Source organism: Odocoileus virginianus, chromosome 12, assembly GCF_023699985.2.
Source record: "Odocoileus virginianus isolate 20LAN1187 ecotype Illinois chromosome 12, Ovbor_1.2, whole genome shotgun sequence".
Taxonomy (NCBI): domain Eukaryota; kingdom Metazoa; phylum Chordata; class Mammalia; order Artiodactyla; family Cervidae; genus Odocoileus; species Odocoileus virginianus.
Window position 1 is genome coordinate 13604348 of NC_069685.1, and position 18822 is coordinate 13623169.

The 18822-nt window shown below is 38.7% G+C and overlaps 1 long non-coding RNA gene across 1 annotated transcript; it reads left to right on the forward strand.

Annotated features, from left to right (window-relative positions):
* Positions 1–13055: 13055 nt before the first annotated feature.
* Positions 13056–16267, forward strand: LOC110140957 (uncharacterized). Its single transcript, XR_002314932.2, has 2 exons — positions 13056–13213; positions 14811–16267. It is a non-coding gene; the product is annotated as an uncharacterized lncRNA (long non-coding RNA).
* The last annotated feature ends 2555 nt before the right edge of the window (positions 16268–18822 follow it).

Sequence of the window (18822 nt, forward strand, 5' to 3'; positions counted from 1 at the left end):
TTTTTTTTTCCCTAGCAAGGCCACAAACATATATGACATATTTTAGCAAGAGAAAGGTACACTTTTAATAAATTTGTCTTCCAATTTTACTTAACTAATTTCAAATGAGTTTATACACACAAATATACACACACGTAGGGCTTCCCAGCTGGCACTAGTGGTAAGGAATTCACCTGCCAATGCAGGAGACCCCAGAGACACGGGGTTTCAATCCCTGGGTTGGGAAGATCCCCTGGAGGAGGGCATGGCAACCCACTCCAGTATTCTTGCCTGGAGAATTCCATGGACAGAGGAGCCTGGTGAGCTACAGTCCTTAGGGTCACAAAGTCGGACACAACTAAGGAGACTTAGCACGCCTACAATCTTCCATCAAAGCACAAACATATACACAAACACTCACAATCTTCAGTGTAGAAAAATCAAACATCAACTTATTCTTGAACCTTTAATTTGGACTTACAAAGCTCCCAGGTATTCAGAGGAAGGTAAAATCTAGATGAAAGGAGGTTTGCACTTTGATGAAGGTGATATCTAACGCTTATTTGTTAGCTACATGTATCATGCCAAGTGCTGGTCCAAGTGTTTTATTAACACAGTGTTAACTTATTTGGCCCTCACATTGTTATTGTTGTTTAGTTGCTGAGTTTTAGACTGTAGCCCGTCAGGCCCCTCTGCCCATGGGATCCCATTAGCCCTTGAGAAAAGGGTAACATCTGTTCCCATTCTGCAGAGAGAGAAACAGACAGAGAAGGTAAAGTGGTTTATACATTGTATAGCCAGTGTGTGATACGGAAGAGAAGTTAGACCAAATTACGTTAGAGTAAAAGATGAGAAACCCTATGGTTCAAGGCTGGTAGCTTATTATGAGTGTGGAAATCAGTGAAGACTACACAAATGAGAACAAAAAGAAGTTATTTATTCAGAGCTGACTATACCACAGAAGTTCACAGCCATCACTTGCTCTAGGTGGAGTGGGAAAGCTTTATAGTGGTACATTCTTACCCTGCCGGCTACACAGCACCACCTAAAAAAAAAAAGGGGAACCTGTGTGCCCAGCTCTCTGGTGAAGGAAAAATTCAAACACAGGAAAGAGGAGATGGAAAATACAGTTTCAGAAAAGTAATACTCAAAGCCAAGCATATCCCCAGGGGCATGTCAACTCAGCTCCAAGGCAGATATCAAGAAAGAGACTATTCCAACGGAAAAAAAAGATTGTCAGATTGGATAACGCAATATAACTAATCTAAACGCCACTCATAAGAGACACATGTTAAAATAAGGATTCTTGAAGGTTGAAAATAGAGATAGAAAAAGATAGTCCTTGCAAATACTTAACCCGGAGCAAACTGTTATCATTATAATAACAAGAAGCATTACTAGAAATAAAAAGAGATGATACTTCATAGAGATGAAAGAAGCAATTTAGCAGGAAAACATAAAAATTCTGCTTGTATGCATCTACTGACAAAGCCTCAAAATACACAAAGCAAAATAATTAGAAAAATCTATCATCAAGTGGGAAATTTCACATTCTTTTCTGAGAAACTGATACAACAAACAGCAAAAAGAAGTCAGTATGGATAGATATAAAACTGATATCAAGCTTGACCTAATTAACATATGTATAAAATTGCACCTGCCAACTGTAGGTACTCATTCTTTTCAGGAACACATTTGCCAAATTTGAGGCTATGCTGAATCATAAAGCACCTGTTAATAAATTTCAAATACTTGAAATCAAGAGCATTTTCTCTGATCATACAGGAATTGAGCTAGAAAACAGTAATTTTAAAATTACTATAAGTCTCTCATGTTCAGTAATTAGTCAGTGTAGCTCTGAAAAAGTAAAAATGGCAATTACAAAATATTTTGAACTAAATGGTGGTAAAAATATGAAATTCCAAATTTGTAGAATAATAGCTAAAGCCAGAATCAATAATCCAAGTATTCATCTCTGTAAATTATGAAAAACTCAGCAAAGTAAATTCATACTGAAAGGAAGGATATGGTGAAAGTAATGTTAGACATTAATGAAAGAGAAAAGAGATGTACAATAAGTATCAGCATTGCCAAAAACTACCTCTTTGGAAAAACTAATAAAATTAACAAACTCCCAGAAAGGCCAGGTAAGAAAAGCGGAAGCACAGTAAAATAACAAGAGTGAAAAACAACATTGCTACAGAGTCACCTGGCTTTTAAAAGACAATAAAAGCTTGTTATGGACATTTTTCTAAGAATTTGAATTTTTTGAAAAGGACAAATTTCTAGAAAAATATGAAATCCAAAACTGGCAAAAGGACAAGTAGAAATTTTGAACAGTTTTCTGTTTGTGTGAAGTATTCCTGTTTCCATCAAAGTCTTCCTGGGCTCTGAATTCCATCTGAATTCCATCTGAATTCCATCTGAATTCCATCTCAAGGAGTTTACTTCTACAGTTAGTCCTTTTTTAAAAAATTATGTGTTTATTTGGTTGTGCCGAGCCTTAGTTTCGGCACTTGGGATCCTTGATCTTCACTGCAGCACGAAGGATCTTTAGTTGTAGCACATAAACTCTTAATTGTGGCATGTGGAACCTAATTCCCTGACCAAGGATTGAACCTGTGCCCCCTGCATTGGGAGGAGTCTTAGCTACACCTCCAGGACTACCAGGGAGGGAGGTCCCCAGTTAAACCTTCTCTTCTCTGTATCATAGATTTTTTTTTTTCCTTCTCTATTAGATCTTTGCCACCAGCATGTGAACATGGGTTAATGTCTGATACTCTAAACAAACCTCCCCCACCCCCCACACACAACTAACCCCTCTAATATCTTTGATATCACATCCCTCAATATTTTTTTTAATCTTTTCGTAGAAAAATTTCTTGAAAGGGCTGTTACACGGATTGAAGTCTGTACTTGGGAACCATCTGGACTGCCCTAACCACACTCTTGTCTCCAGCACTGTACTGAAAATGCTTGTGTCAATCAATGATTTTCATGGCGTCAAATCAAATGGCTGTTTCTCTGTTCTTTCACCTCTCAGTAGGATTTCACATGTTTGATCACTCCCTTTGTCCTGAAATACTCTGTTCATAAGACTACAAACTCCTGGTTTCCTTCCTGCTTTAACACCCATTCTTTCTCATTCTCCGTTGCTGACTCCTTGTCCTCTGCTCGATTTCTCCATGTTGGACTGAGCCATGCAATCAACTCTTTTTTCTAACTGCACATTCTCCCTACGTATTCATCCATTTCCAGGATTTTGTATACATCTATACTGTGAGGATTCCCTACTATATATCTTTGTGTGTGCGTGTGTGTTTGCTGTCGTGTCAGACTCTTTGTGAGACCACGTACTATAGCCTGCCGGGCTCCTCTGTCCATGGGATTTCCCAGGTGAGAATGCTGCTGTGGGTTACCATTTCCTTCTCCAGTCCATCTTCCCAACCCAGGTATCCAACCTGAGTCTTTTGTGTCGCCTACATTGGCAGGCTGATTCTTTACCACTGAGCCACCTGGGAAGCCCATATGTATCTTTTATCCACTCCCTGAGATTTTATCACATTCAATAGACTGTCCATCACAATGAGACACACCTCACATCAGAATGGACATCATCAAAAAGACGACAAATAACAAATGTTGGTAAGCATGTGGAGAAAAGGAAACCCTTGTACACTGTTGCTGGGGATGTAAATTGGTGCAAACACAGCGGAAAACAGTATGGAGGCTTCTCAAAAAAACTAAAATTAGAACTACCATATGACCCAATGTCATGTGGTATGGAGTAATTCCACTCCTGGGTGTATATCTGAAAAACATAAAAAACACCAATTTGAAATGATACATGCACCCCAATGTTTATGGCAGCATTATTTACAGTTGCCAAGATATGGAAGCAACCTAGGTGTTCATTGACAGATGAATGGATAAAGATGTGATTGATATATCTCTATATACAAAGAAATACTTCTCAGCCATAAAAAAGAATGAAATTTTGCCATTTGGAACAACATGGATAGACCCATAGAGTACTATGTGAAATAGTACCATAAGTACTATTTCACTTATGGCTAAGTGAAATAAGCCAGACAGAATAAGACAAACTCTGTATGATGTCATTTATATGGAATCAGAAAGATACAAAGTGAAAGTGAAAGTGAAGTCAGTCAGTTGTGTCCAACTCTTTGCCACCCCATGGACTGTAGCCTACCAGGCTCCTCAGTCCATGGGATTTTCCAGGCAAGAGTACTGGAGTGGGTTGTCGTTTCCTTCTCCAGGGGATCTTCCCGACCCAGGGACCGAACCTGGGTCTCCTGCATTATAGGCAGACGCTTTACCATCTGAGCCACCAGGGAAACCCCCTAAAAAGATACAATAAACTAGCAATGGCAATGAAAAAGAAATAGATTCCCAAATATAGAGAACAAACTAGTGGTTACAAGTGGAGAGAGGAAGCAGAAAGATGCAACATGGGGTAAGAGATTAAGAGATACAATTATGTATAAAATAAGCTTCAAGGATATACTGTATTGCACAGGGAATATAGCTAATATTTTAGGATAACTATAAGTACAATATAATCTTAAAACATTATGAATCACTCTGCTGTACACCATATTGTACACAAACTATGTGTGCTTGCTAAATTGCTTCAGTCATTTGCTGACTCTTTGTGACTCTATAGACTGCAGCCCACCAGGCTCCTCTGTCCATGGGATTCTCCAGGCAAGAACACTGGAGCGGGTTGCCGTTGCCTTCTCCAGACAGATAGGCTGAGAAGAGCCCTATCTAGAGTTAAGAGGGGCCAGGTGAGAGAAAACACGGGAGTAAATAAAGGCAGGAGCAGAAGAGAAGAGAATGGACTGAAGACAGAGGAGAATTCAGTATATTGAGTAGAGAGAAACGACTGAGGGGTTTTGCAACGTTTGAGAAGAATCCCTCACGATCAGAACATCACAGCACGTGCGCTGATAAAACGAATGTGTCAGGAGCACCTTTCTCCTGAGCAGTCCCAGCTCCCCTTCATCCCTGCCATTTAGTCTGCACGTGATGCCCAGTCCCTTCTCCAGCTTTTCTCCATCTTTGCTCTGCTCTGTCTTCCTGCAGCTACAAAAACAGGGAGTTAGAGCAGAGTTAAAGCTGAGTAAAACTAAACTGTCACAGGAAATCATCAAAGGCTATTCAGTCTACTGCATCCAGTATGGCACATGATTGTAAACTTTATTAATAGCAGCGAGAATTAAGTCAGTTCTGCCAATGGTTCATTTGGTAAACTGGTCTGATTCCGTGAGCCCTAGGGTGGAAACTTGGTGCTGGATGGCTGAAGGAGGTGGAGGGAGAAGGTCATTAGAGCTCAAGGAGCTGAGAGAAGCTAGTGTTCTGTGTGGGCTGCTCAGGAGGCTGTTAAAGTCACACGCAGACCTGAAAAAAGTGGGGAGAGGAGAAGATAGTGATCTATGGGGTGAGGGTGGGGGGCAAGATGGCATGACCACCGAATGAGACGGGTGACCAGGAGTCACTAGATCGTAGCCACAAGTGCAGTGGTTTCTTAAACTAAACTGCTAGAGATCTGGGAGGAGGAGGGAGTCTTGTCCCAAGCACTGTTGGCCAAGAAGGGAACTTACTTCCTGCTCCCAGGGCTGGGGCTCTGACAGGAAATAGTTCCATTTGAAAGAGCTGGGAACACGATATTCTCAGGGTAGCCCACATCCCATCAAGGCAAATTGGGCGTGAAGTGGAAATAAAGTTTTTTACAGAACCAGAGGAAAGGCTTGGCCAAAGGAAAGGGGTGGGAGATGGTTGCTGATGGAATGATCATTTGGGGGTTGGAGATGCTAACAGGAATTCAGGGAAAGTTGGGAAGATGGAGAATGATGGGAGCCCTCAAGTGCGATGACTGGTGCTGTGTTTGGAGTAGTGTTGGTGATGTTCAAAGAGCAGTCCAGAGCAGGAGCATCCTTCTCTTCTATTGTAAGCCTCTGAGGGATCATCTCAGCTCAGAAGTTTTCCATTTTTGCAGCTGTAAAAGGAGGACAATTGAATGTTTGTAGCAGCATAATGCATAACAGTCAGAGTGGAAATGATCCAAATGCCCGTCAACTGATGAACAGATAATTAAATGTAGCTGAGTGGAATATTACTCAGCTGTAAAAAGGAAGGAAATGCTGATACATACTACAACATGGGTGGACCTTGTACATGCTAAGCCTAGTGAAAAAAGAAAGTCACAGAAGACCACCTATCATACTATATGGTTCTATGTATACTAAATGCCTAGAAAAGGGGACTCTACAGAGACACAATAGATCAGCGGTTGCCTAGGGTTTATGGGTAGGGTTGGGGAAACGGGTAGTGACTGCTAACAGGTAAGAAGTTTCTCTTTGGAGTGATGAAAGTGTTCTAAAATAAATTGTGGTGACAGTTGCAAATCCTGAATGTACTAAAAACCGCTGAGTTGTACACTTTAAATGAGTGAGGTGTATGGTATGTGAATTATATCTCAATAGAAGAGGAGGGCAATAACTCCTGTTCTAATCAAACAAAATATGAATGTGAGAATTCTTTAGAGACCAAAAGGTACAAAGTACCTATGAGATTGCTAAGGCAAGTGTGGGGATTCCTTCCTTGAGAGCATCAAGAAAGGGTTAAAATTTGGGGGCTGGTCATAACTGAGTAATTGAAGGTGTGATGAGAGACTATATGGCTTCAAGGAACTTTTATATTTGTAATTCTGTGAAAGAAGTCATAAGTTTATTCCATTGTCTGGATTTGCCTTGCAGATTCAGTTTTATGCACAAGGGGGCGATGTCCACTAAATAACAAATGCTCAAGTGGCTGGAAATACACAAATATAATCTTAGGGGAAAAACAAAGTATCATTAAGAACAACTGAAATTTATTAGTTCCATTAATACATATGAATTTGCTTATGAGTATACATATGGGTAAACAAATGATATGAAAGGAATACTTTTTGGTGCATAATATTGTTTGCTTTCTGTGTTTTGAACTGTCATTGTGTTCTTTGTTCAAAATATTATATAGAAAAATAATTCATAAGGAAGATTATTTTGTGCTCTTATTCAGATTAAAATATTAACTTTTTAAAAGGGATGTAAAGAATATATGCAAATTGTAGACATTATTTAAAAAGTATTTTCAGAGATTGGCAATTCATACTAATAACTTAAAAACATATTCCAGTTAACTTAAGGTTTTAGTCTTACCATTCTGTTGTCTCTCTCTTCCTTCTTTCCTTTCTTTCTTTCTCCCTTTCTTTCTCACTTTTTTTCTTTCTCTCTCTCTTTTTCTACAGGAAATATCTATTAGCTTTTCAATTATTTTTTAATTTTCTGCAACCAAAGTCTTCAATAGAAAGGTTAAAGAATACTGCAGAAAGTACTCACTCCCTTGACAACAATTATTAATATTTTGCTTTATTTAAATCTGTTTCTCTACAAATGTATATATTGTGAGCAATTTTTTCAGATTTGTTTCAGGATTATTTTTTTTAGATGCTCTCACTTAAGTATTTCAAAATGCATATATTTGATGAAGGCTAACCAACTTCAACTACAGTACCATAATACTATTACTACACCTGAGAATATTGACTAATTCCTCAATATTGCTTAGCTTCTAGCCCACTTACAATTTTCTATTTGTGCCTAAAACGTTTTATACAGCTTTTCCCCTCCATTCAAGGTTTACACATGGTGTGGTGGTTGTTATGCATTGGAAGACAGTTCAGTTCAGTTCAGTCGCTCAGTCGTGTCCGACTCTTTGCGACCCCATGAATGCAGCACGCCAGGCCTCCCTGTCTATCACCAACACCCAGAGTTTACTCAGACTCATGCCCATCGAGTCAGTGATGCCATCCAGCCATCTCATCCTCTGTTGTCCCCTTCTCTTCCTATCCCCAATCCCTCCCAGCATCAGGGTCTTTTCCAATGAGTCAGCTCTTCACATGAGGTGGCCAAAGTATTGGAGTTTCAGCTTCAGCGTCAGTCCTTCCAGTGAACACCCAGGACTGATCTCCTTTAGTATGAACTGGTTGGATCTCCTTGCTGTCCAAGGACAGAGGGAATGAAAAGTGCCCACTGAACTGAGAAGACCTCCTGAGACCAAAAAAATGAGACAGACCGTTCCATATAATCAGTGGATCAGTGTATTCTAGAGTAACTTTCAGGGTGGGACTGGATGGACAGTGATCCCAAAGCATTCATAGCTGCACTCCATACCGCCAAGGGGCCACTGTGACAATTCTGTAGTTAACCTAGAGCAACAGAGGAGAGTGAGAAAGCTGGTTTAAAACTCAACATTCAGAAAATGAAGATCATGGCATCTGGTCCCATCATTTCCTGGCAAATAGAATATATTTAAAATAGTATATATTAATGTTCATTTTTGCCTATTTGTCTCTAGCAATCTTTTATCTATAGATTTGCTTGAATTTTCTACATGCATAATCATATCATTTGAATAATAGCAGTTTTATTTATTTTGTTCAAATCCCCTACTTCTCTCTGGTAGAGTCCCTAGTTCATAATGAATGAAAATGCTAATAGTGAACATACTGGTCTTGCTTTAGGTCTCAAGGAGAAAGTTGTCAATATTTCATCTTATGAAGTATCATGTTTGATGATGGATTTTTAAAATAGATATTCTTTTCTTGGTAATACATTTCTTTTTTTTCATGTTACTAAGAGTTTTGTTTTCAGTATATATGAAACTAAGCATGGAGATTGAAATTATCAACAGGTTTTCTGCATTAGTTAAAATGACTGTGTGTATTTTCCCCTTTATTTTACTAATGTGGTGTATTGCCTTGTATTCTTTTCCTTTTTTTTTTTTTTTTTGTTAAAGTAGTTCTGTTTTTAATTTTTGAGGAACAACATACTGTTTTCCATAGTGGCTTCATCAATTTATATTCCAAACAACACTATTCAAAGTTTCTTTTTTTTCACATTCTCTACCACATTTATTATTTCGTCTTTTTTTTTTTTTTTGCCTTGTATTCTTGAACTCATGTAGGACTGGCATTCTTTCTTAAACATATGGTAGTATCTATTGGAGATTTTATCTTAGCCCAGAATTCTCTTTGTAAAAAAGGTTTTTAACTATAAAATTCATTTTAGTTGATAATTCATTTTAGTTGATATAGGACTATTCAAAATTTTTTCTTTTCTCAGCTGTAGTGTTTTTTTTTAATAGCAATTTGCTCATTTTATAAAATTTTCAAATTAATTTGCCTAAGGTTGCCCATAGTATCTTTTTTATTGTTATTTTAATGTCTGTAATATCTGTAGGGCTATCTGGCTATTTTAATTCTATTAGTTACATACAAACATAGACTTATATTATGCTTAGTTACATAGACAATTTTTACATAGCAGTATATCTTGAAAAACCATTGATGACATCAAATATTCTTTTATTACAATGGTTAGAATGTTTTCCAGTAGCAGGAACTAGTTTTCAAATAGAATCTTACACTTACCTTCAAACATGGAAACAGAAGCACCCTAATTAAAGCAAGGTGAAAAGGCATTGGATCTCACCAACTTGGACTCCCTTTTATTTCAGAGGTTTCTCTTATTGAGGAACACACTTGAAAATTATTGTTGTATATTGTAAATGACTACATACATATGTATGCACAATTTAACCAACCCTCCAATGTTGGATACATTTCCAACTCCTTGGAGATAAATTATTGTGCACATGTTTAATTCTTCAGGGTTGGTGGTAGTGGTTTAGTCGCTAAGTCACCTGCAACTCTTGTGACCCCACGAACTGTACCCCGCCAGGCTCCTCTGTCCATGGGATTTCCCAGGCAAGAATACCGAAGTGGGTTGCTATTCCCTTCTCCAGGGAATCTTCCTGACCCGGGGATTGAGCCCATGTCTTCTGTGTTTTGCAGGCAGTCTTCTGCATTGCAGGCAGATTCTTTACCACTGAGCCACTAATCTTCAGGGTTAATTACTTGATATTCAGTTACTATATGGTTGCTATATGGTTAAATATAGTTTCAAGACATTAAAATTGTAATAATAAACTGCTCTTTAAAAACAGTTGTACCGATTTATGTTCCCAGTGGTAGTATATGCTAGTGTTTCACTTCCCATGCCTGTATCCAAATTGGATCTTTTCATTGAGTATTTTAAAATGCTGAAAACAATATTATGCAGTCTTTAAAGATGACAATTCAGATACATGTTTAACACCTGGGAAGATATTTATAACAGCAGTTGGTGCAGAAAGCAGACTCCAGCTGCACATTTGCAGGCAAAGAAAGGGAAGTAACACAGCTTGAGTGTTTTCCTCTTACTCTTACCCCTCCCCCTCAATTTTCTTTAATTATACAGTTTTGCAATATGAGAATAGGAAAAATATTCCAGAATGCAAGGGGCGGAAAATGACCCCAATGTAATTTTCAACAGAGGCAAGCCACTCTAGCAATTTTAAACAAAATGGGATTTAATATAGAGAATAAAGAATTTACAATCACTCAAGTGTGTATGGCCTTTAGCAATGATTCTCAGGACAATGCCATCAAAGGGCCAGACTTGGGAACAATCAGAAATCTGGATTCAGGAAACCACTTCACTAGTGGCTGATTCCAGGATCACTTGCCCATGGTTCCATGAGGGTGCAGGGAGCTGCCACAGATGATGGCTCCCAGAATTCACCATCTTAGCTGTCAGCCAAGGCTCAAACACACTGCTTCATCTGCCAAATGTAAGTGGCTAGATTTAACAGTAAGGATGCTTTGCAGAGTTCTGCCTCCCTCTCCAACGAACTGTTTCTGAATTTAAGTGATTGTTACTGGTGGAAAGTGGATGATGGGCAGAGTGCTAGCTGCAAGGAAGTCTGGGAAATGTAGTTTTTCTTCTTACAGCTTCTGAAGGACAGGTTGTTGCTGTTCAGTCCCTAAGTCATGTCTGACTCTGCGACTCCACGGGCTGCAGCTCGCCAGGCTTCCCTGCCCTTCACTATCTCCTGGAGTTCGCTCAAACTCATGTCTATTGAGTCGGTGATGCCATCCAACCATCTCATCCTCTGTCACCCCTTTCTCCTCCTGCCCTCAATCTTTCCAAGCATCAGGGTCTTTTGCAATTAGTTGACTCTTCACATCAGGTGGTCAAAGTATTGGAGCTTCAACTTCAGCATCAGTCCCTCCAATGAATATTCAGGGTTGATTGCATTTAGGATGCTGTCCAAGGGACACCCGAGAGTCTTCTCCACCTCAACAGTTTGAAAGTATCAATTCTTTGGTGCTCGACCTTAATGGTCCAACTGTACATGACTGCTGGAAAAGCTATAGCTCTATTACAGACCTTTGTCTAAAGAGTTTTGATCAGGTGTTTAAGCAAGCTAATCTTCCACAGACCCTTTATTTCTTTGATGGTTTGATATGTGAATATGAAACCATGAAAATATGAAGGTTGTGAAGGATTTTCTCTGTTGGCTCTTAGCCTACTCTGCCTTGCCATTTGCCCTGAGAAGATGACGTCTGTGTATTATACATCTCCTGGGCTGGTGGTTGCTTCTAGCCACTGGCAAGTCATAGGAGAGGTAACCTCACTCTCTTGCAGCGGGTTTGCATTTGGGAGTGGTTGTGTCCTTCTACCTAAGACTCAAGTGTGGACAGCTCTTGCTGGATGTCAGTAGCGTCACCTTCCATCTGCCCCTTAGATCTAAAAGTGGTGCTGGCTAGTTACTGTCACTAAGAGTTTTTAACTTCCCTTCACCCAATGCACAGATTTGCAATTGCTTCTTCATTCAACTCCCTTCAGTTACTCCTCAGAGTGTGCCATCTCTTCTTGCTGGGGATGTGATGGATGAGACAGATATTAAATAAAACATAGTTTTTATTCTAAGGTGCATACAGCTAGGTTGATGAGCTAAACATAGCTAATTATTATGAACTGAACTGTGTCCCAAAATTCATATTGAAGACTCAACCCCCATACCTAAGAATATGTTTTTGGAGATGGGACCTTTAAAGAAACAGTTAAGGTTAAATGAGTCATAAAGATGGGGGGACTCATTCAATATGGTTGGTGTCCTTATAATGAGAGAATGTGACACCAGGGTTCCAAAGGCCAAGTGAAAAGGCCAAGTGAGAAGGCAGCCATCTATAAACCAAGGAAAGAAGCTTCAGAAGAAACTAAATCTGCCTACACCTTGACCTTGAACTTCCAGCCTCCAGAACTGTGAAAAAATAAATCCGTTATTTAAGCTCCCCAGTCTGTGGTACTTTGAGATAGCAGCCCTAGCAAATTAATATTCCAGCACAAAGGCCAAATATGAAAAACAGAAGAGATTTACCAGTATTGATCCTTTCAAGGGGAGGAGGAGCATCTCTGGGTGGGGGAGTTAAGGGAAGTCCTTGTGGAATTGTTTTTGCTGGAACTTCAAGGTTGGAGAGAATAACTACTTTGCAGTGTCATGGGGATTAAGTAAGTGTAAATATAAAACACAGCATCTCAAGACTTCCCTGTTGGTCCAGTGACTAAGACTCTTGTGTTCCCAATGCAGTGGGCCCAGGTGTGATTCCTGGTCAGGGAACTAAATCCCATATCCAGTAACTAAAGAGTTCACATACTGCAACTAAAGATTCAACATGCTGCAACTAAGACCCAGTGCAAGTAAACAAATAAATAATAAATATTAAAAAATATAAAATGTCTCAATATCTGTTGAATCGCTTTGTAATTTATAAGGACCCACAGCTAAACTCACAGATGCCATTTCAGGGCTATTTCCTGACTTCCTGTGGCCTACTCTTTCCAGTGGAGCAGTAAGATGTTCTAACATCTTAAAGTTCTTAACTCTCAATAAACCTAAGTTCCTTGGTCCTTAAGGCCATCTTCTTTTGGTGTCATCTCTTAACACTCCACTCTGTGAAAACTAGCCTCTAAGATTCTTCCAGTAATCCCAGTTTCTGGTATTCACATCCTTGTATGTCTCCTCCTACAATGAATAGGGAGTAGACCAGATGACCCAGTAGAGTGCATGACATTGTAAGGCTTCCAAACCTAGGTCACAAAAGGCATGGAAGCCTCTGCTGGGTCTTGGGGATCACTAGCTTGGGTGGAGCCAGCAGCCATGCCATGAGGACACTCAAGCAGCTCTGGAAGAAGTCCACGTGAAGAGGACACAGGCTTGCTGCCACTTCCCAGCCATGTGCTTTAACCTTCTTGGGAACACATCCTTCATCTCAAGGGTACTGCAGTCTCAACTGATGCGACTTCATTTCACCAGAGACTGAGCCAGAATTGCCACGCCAAGATACTCCTTAACTTCTGACTGTGGGAAACTGCGAGAATGGATGATGATGATTACTTTTTAAGCCACTACATTTTGGCTTATTACATAGCATTAGATGATTAACACAGTATTTATAACATTCCATCTAACACACAGGGGCTTCCCAGGTGTTTCAGTGGTAGAAGAATCTGCCTGCAGCATTAAAGACACAGGAGATGTGGGTTCAGTCCCCAGGTCGAGAAGATGCCCTGGAGGAGGGCCTGGCAACCTGCTCCAGGATTCTCGCCTGGAGAATCCCCATGGACAGAGGAGCCTGGTGGGCTCCAGCCCATGGGGCGTAAAGAGTCAGACGTGATGAGCGCACACATCTAATACACAACACAGTTCTCCGCATTCTACTTCTTCTCTCTTTACACCCCTCTTCCCAGAAAATGAAACTAATAGCAAACAGATATATGAATTGTCCATATTGTTCTTCTTTGTATAAAATGACTCCTTTTTCCTTCTTGCCAGTCATCCAAAGTTTGGCTCAATCTCCACTTCTATGAAGCTTTTGACCTACTATATTTTAACAGTCTTTGCCTCAGTACCTCACTGGTGGTACTTCAGACTTACTATTGACCATCCTCTATCATTTATTTTACACGTATCCTTGTAAAGATAAGACTGATGCAGATTTCTTCTGTGTCTCCCACAGCACCTAGCATAATGCTACACAAGTAGCAGCTACTCTGGTGAAGTGATTTAATTTTTAACAGATCATCAATCCAGTCGAATCAAAATCTGGAAAAACAGTACTTCTGTCTTAGTCTGAATTACAAAGTTATTGATTTAAAGATTGAAATAAGCAATTTTCAGACTGTTTTTAGGTATATAGGGTTTATGTTCTACATACAAAAGGGAAATTTAAAGCAAGGATAATTAAATAAGCATATTAAAGCCATAGCATATGACAAGGGCCAAGACTACAAAAAAAAGGTGCAGCAAATGAACTTGTGTTCGTAATAGGATCCTGTATACCATCCAACAAGAATCCAGTAATCTTTCTGTTCCTCTTAGCTTCTGTTCTCTCCCCTTTGGGATGCTAATATAATGATTCCTGAAAGAAAAAAAAAAAATTATGGTCCACAGAAGTGGAAATCTGTTTCACTGTACGTAAATGGCTTCAGAAATTCAACACTTTAATTTCAGAAAACATTTTTGGAGTAGATTGTCAACATATTCAAATTGTTTTTGTAACTTGCATTTCAAATTAAACCTCAAAATCATTGCTTGCTCTCTCTATAAATACGTAGATATCTCAGAATAATGAATTAACAGAGGTTTCCAGAGAAAGACCTATCCATCCATCCCTGTATCTATTTAACTACTGAGATAGAACCAATATAATCTATTTGTCTATCTCTCTGTCCATCTCCTCAAGAGATTTTAAGGAACTGGCTGACACAATTGTGAGGTGGCAAGTTTGAAATTCGTAGGCTAAATCAGTAGGCTGCAAATTCACACAGGATTTCTATGTTACAGTCTTGAGGCAAAAATTCCTTCTTTGGTAGGAAACTTCAGTTTTTGCTTTGAAGACCTTCAACTAATTGGATGAGGACCACCCACCCTCTGGAAGGTGATGGGCTTTGCCTAAATTGATTGTAATGTTAAACACATCTACACAGCACTTTTGCAGCAACATCTAAACCAGTGTTTGAACAAACACATGGGCACCACAGCTTTGTCAAGTTGAAACATTAATCATTTGATACACTACCTGAGAATGTAGGCTTTTAAAACATTTATTTGACTTTTTTGTTTTCTGTACCACCACATACTGAGTCCTCCAAACACTTTGGGAATCACACACAAAATCAGAGACACACGAGCCATGAGTGAATCATCAACACAACCATGATTAGTTGGAATAAATCCTGTTTAGTGAGTTATAGGAACAAGCTTCAGAAACATAATTTTCTATAGGTGTTTATTAATAAATAACTTTGTATAATATTAAAACAGAATCTAAGGGGAGAATGTGATTCACCATGAGAGCTAATAAAATGCCTTCTGCTACTGACTCAGCTTTTAAATATGCAATGATATGCATTCACAGAATGACCAAAGTATTCTCCAGAAAACTCTAACAAAACTCTAATTCAAAACATGTACTGGTATCAGAGAAGCAGCTTTCCCCCCAAAGAAGGTATATGCAAATATCCAGAGATTTCACCATGTACAGGGTGACAGACAGATGGGGAAGAATGATCTCAGAAATGTCACATTCTCGAACTTCCCAAATATGATCTAATGACACAGTCAGAGTTGCACATTGCCACAACTTAACGGTAATTCTTGGGGTCTAATGAAGCACTGGAGGCGCCTGAAAATGTTCCTAGATATGGAAAGGTCGATCCTGTTACAATTGCCCAAGTCATGTTGGAAATGTGTTTCCTGACCCAAAGGTTCTCACTTACTGGCCTTTTACTCAACAAAGTGCCGCTAGGACTGAACAGATGAAGAAATAAAGGGTATATGCATGGGGCAACAGTCTCAGGAGGCTTTTGTATTTAGTTAGAGCATGACTGTAACATTTTAGCATGGTTTAGTGGGATATTTGGGGTTTCCCCGGTGGCTCAGATGATAAAGAATCCACATTTCCTGCAATGCAGGAGACCTGAATTTGATCCCTGGGTCGGGAAGATCCCCCGGAGAAGGAAATGGCAACCCATTCCAGCATTCTTGCCTGGAGAATTCCATGGACAGAGGAGCTTGGTGGGCTACAGTCCATGGGGTTGCAAAGAGTTGGACACGACTGAGCAACTAACACTCATTCAGTCAGTGGGATCTTTATTGTAGAAAATGAGTGACCCTCTAGAAGCAGAACTGGGAAGCATAGTTAACAGCAGAATCATGTTTTTGATTTAGATAAAGATTCTAAGGAAGGGTTTGAAAATAGAAATTTACACGTCCTTATTGGTTCACAGTCTCAGAATCCAAATTAAGTATTTAAGGTCTTGAAACCAAATTGTTTGAAAAGTTTTATTTGGTAGCAGAAAATATCAACAATCGGATCTTTACAAAAAAAGATGTGCAAGAAGGTAGAAATAAATTTATACATAAGATTCTGCTGTGGAAATTTGGGATGGTTATCAACAATCGATTTAGGTTACAAGAACTCACACAAAGCCATGTCTTTTTAGTAAAGCAAGCAAGAAGCTAGGTTAATCCCTTGATGAAACAGACTGTTGAAACTCATAATATACACCATACTGAACCTAAAGAAAGATAGATCTATGGAGGATGAATTATTTCAAGTTGCAGTAATATAGAAACATATTTATCAGATTAAAATCAATCATCTCAAAACCTGACAAGTGATTTTTCATCATCACAAGCCCATGGTGTCTAAAATATTCATTTGCACCATGGCTTTTCATCTCACAGTTGTTAGTATTTTAAATTATGTACAGATTTACATAAAGCAGATGTTATTGTTTTTCTGGAGTATGACCCCCCTCTCTCTGGATCCACTTGGTTTGGTCATGTTATGTCAATCCTGTTAAAAAGTTGACTGCTTATCTAACAATGGAGGATGAGACCAACCACAATGACCCGAAGATAGGAATAAAAAGAATTGGCCCACATTGCTGTTTCTAAAATTTTTAAAAAGATAATTCACTTGAAATACTAACACTGATGCTTCCAATGGGTCAAATAAAGAGGCACTAAGAGTGTCTGGGAGTATCTAAGCATTATGCCTAAGGTATAGGGTACAGGCATAAAATAGTGAATAGCGAAACAAAACAAAAAATACTATTTTTGCTAAAGAAATGCAGGCAACTTCCCACTAGTAGAAAAACAAACACTGGGGTTCAATTTCCAGTTTGAGTGAGTTTATGAATATGATGATTATAAGCGCCCATGAATTAAATATAAAGAGTTCAGAGGGAATTATGACCAATGACATAACTGTATAAGCATGGCAGTATTTCTGTATCTAATTAGTCTGTGATTAAATACAATGCTATGTATACATACACACACTCATAGTACCTTTATGGAAGTCTCTAAAATGCCTACAGTGGCTTATACAGTATTGATGAAAAATAAAGATGAAAATGTATAGCATGTACATAAAAACCATTTTTATAGCTTACTGAGTGATACCTCCTGTGGGTTAAGTAGCTTAAATTATTCAAGTTCAAATTTTGATTTTTTAAAGTGGCACTGCACACTGGTATTCAAACTTTCATGAAATTGTACAGTTTTTCAAAAGAAAGACTAGAAGGGAGAGAGCATAAATGTGGTAGAAAAAGACTTCTGATTCATAACTCAACTGTTACATGGTTAACAAGTGGTGTTCAACACATGTCTGGTCAAAACTCAGCTTCTTGTAGGGATTAAGGGTATTAAGGGGTCTGTTCCCCCAATGGCTTAATGGTAAAGAATCTGTCTACAATGCAGGAGGCACAAGAGACATGGGTTTGATCCCTGGGTCAGGCAGATCCCCTGGAGAAGGAAATGGCAACCCACTCCAGTATTCTTGCCTGGAAAATTCCATGGACAGAGGAGTTTGGCAGGGCTACAGTCCATGGAGTTGCAAAGAGTCAGACACAACTTGAGCATGCTCGCATATGTGTGTGTATATATATATACACACATGCACACATATAGGTATTAAAAATGTTTGATTCAAATTTGGTTTTTATAAAAGTGCATAGTTTAAAAACTTACTAAAAATTCTACCACACTGGAGACCACTTATATATAAATTTCTACTACCAGGATAATTTACTTTTGTATAAACTGGGAACACGACTATAACTATCTCTAGTTAGAGAATCTCCTGTAATGTGTGTTTAAACCCTATTATTTTACTTACTTACATTTGCATGAATCGAAATTCTCTTGATAGTACTTAAATAACAAGGCAAAGAAACAGACTGGCAGCTGAGGCTTCACCAACTATAATCTCAACTTCACATTTGTGTTACTTAGAGATCAATGTTAGATTCTTAGTAATGGACTAAGACAAGCACACATAAATGTGGACTCAAGATATGATTACACTGATTAAACGGACTTTTCAGGCTTTATGTATTGGACTTATACAAAGTTTACTTTAAAAAGATTCTAGTGCTAAAAAATGTTTGGGAGATACTGTTCTGTAAGAGACTGTCTTTCCATTTAATTTGTTAATCCAGTATTTAATGCGATTTACTTTAACATACTGCCTAATACATTTCAATTCTTAAATTACTCAGCCTAATGGGAAAATTTCTACAAACTAGTGTTGCGGGTCTTCAAAAATGATAACTTGTAAAATATTGAGGAATTCCACTAAAAATTCATAATTGCCTTAGGCTTTTCTGATAGGTCACTTTTAAAACAATATTTCTAACTGAATTAGTCACATATCTATTGTTACGTTCTAAATCTCAAAACATGTTTATCCTCCATGCAACACAAGTAAGTATCCTCACACTAAAAACTGTGTTGTGTGTTTTGATAGTTGAACATTTCAATGATTTTTTACTTTATTTTGTGGTTTCATTATAAAACAGCTTGCACACACCAAAC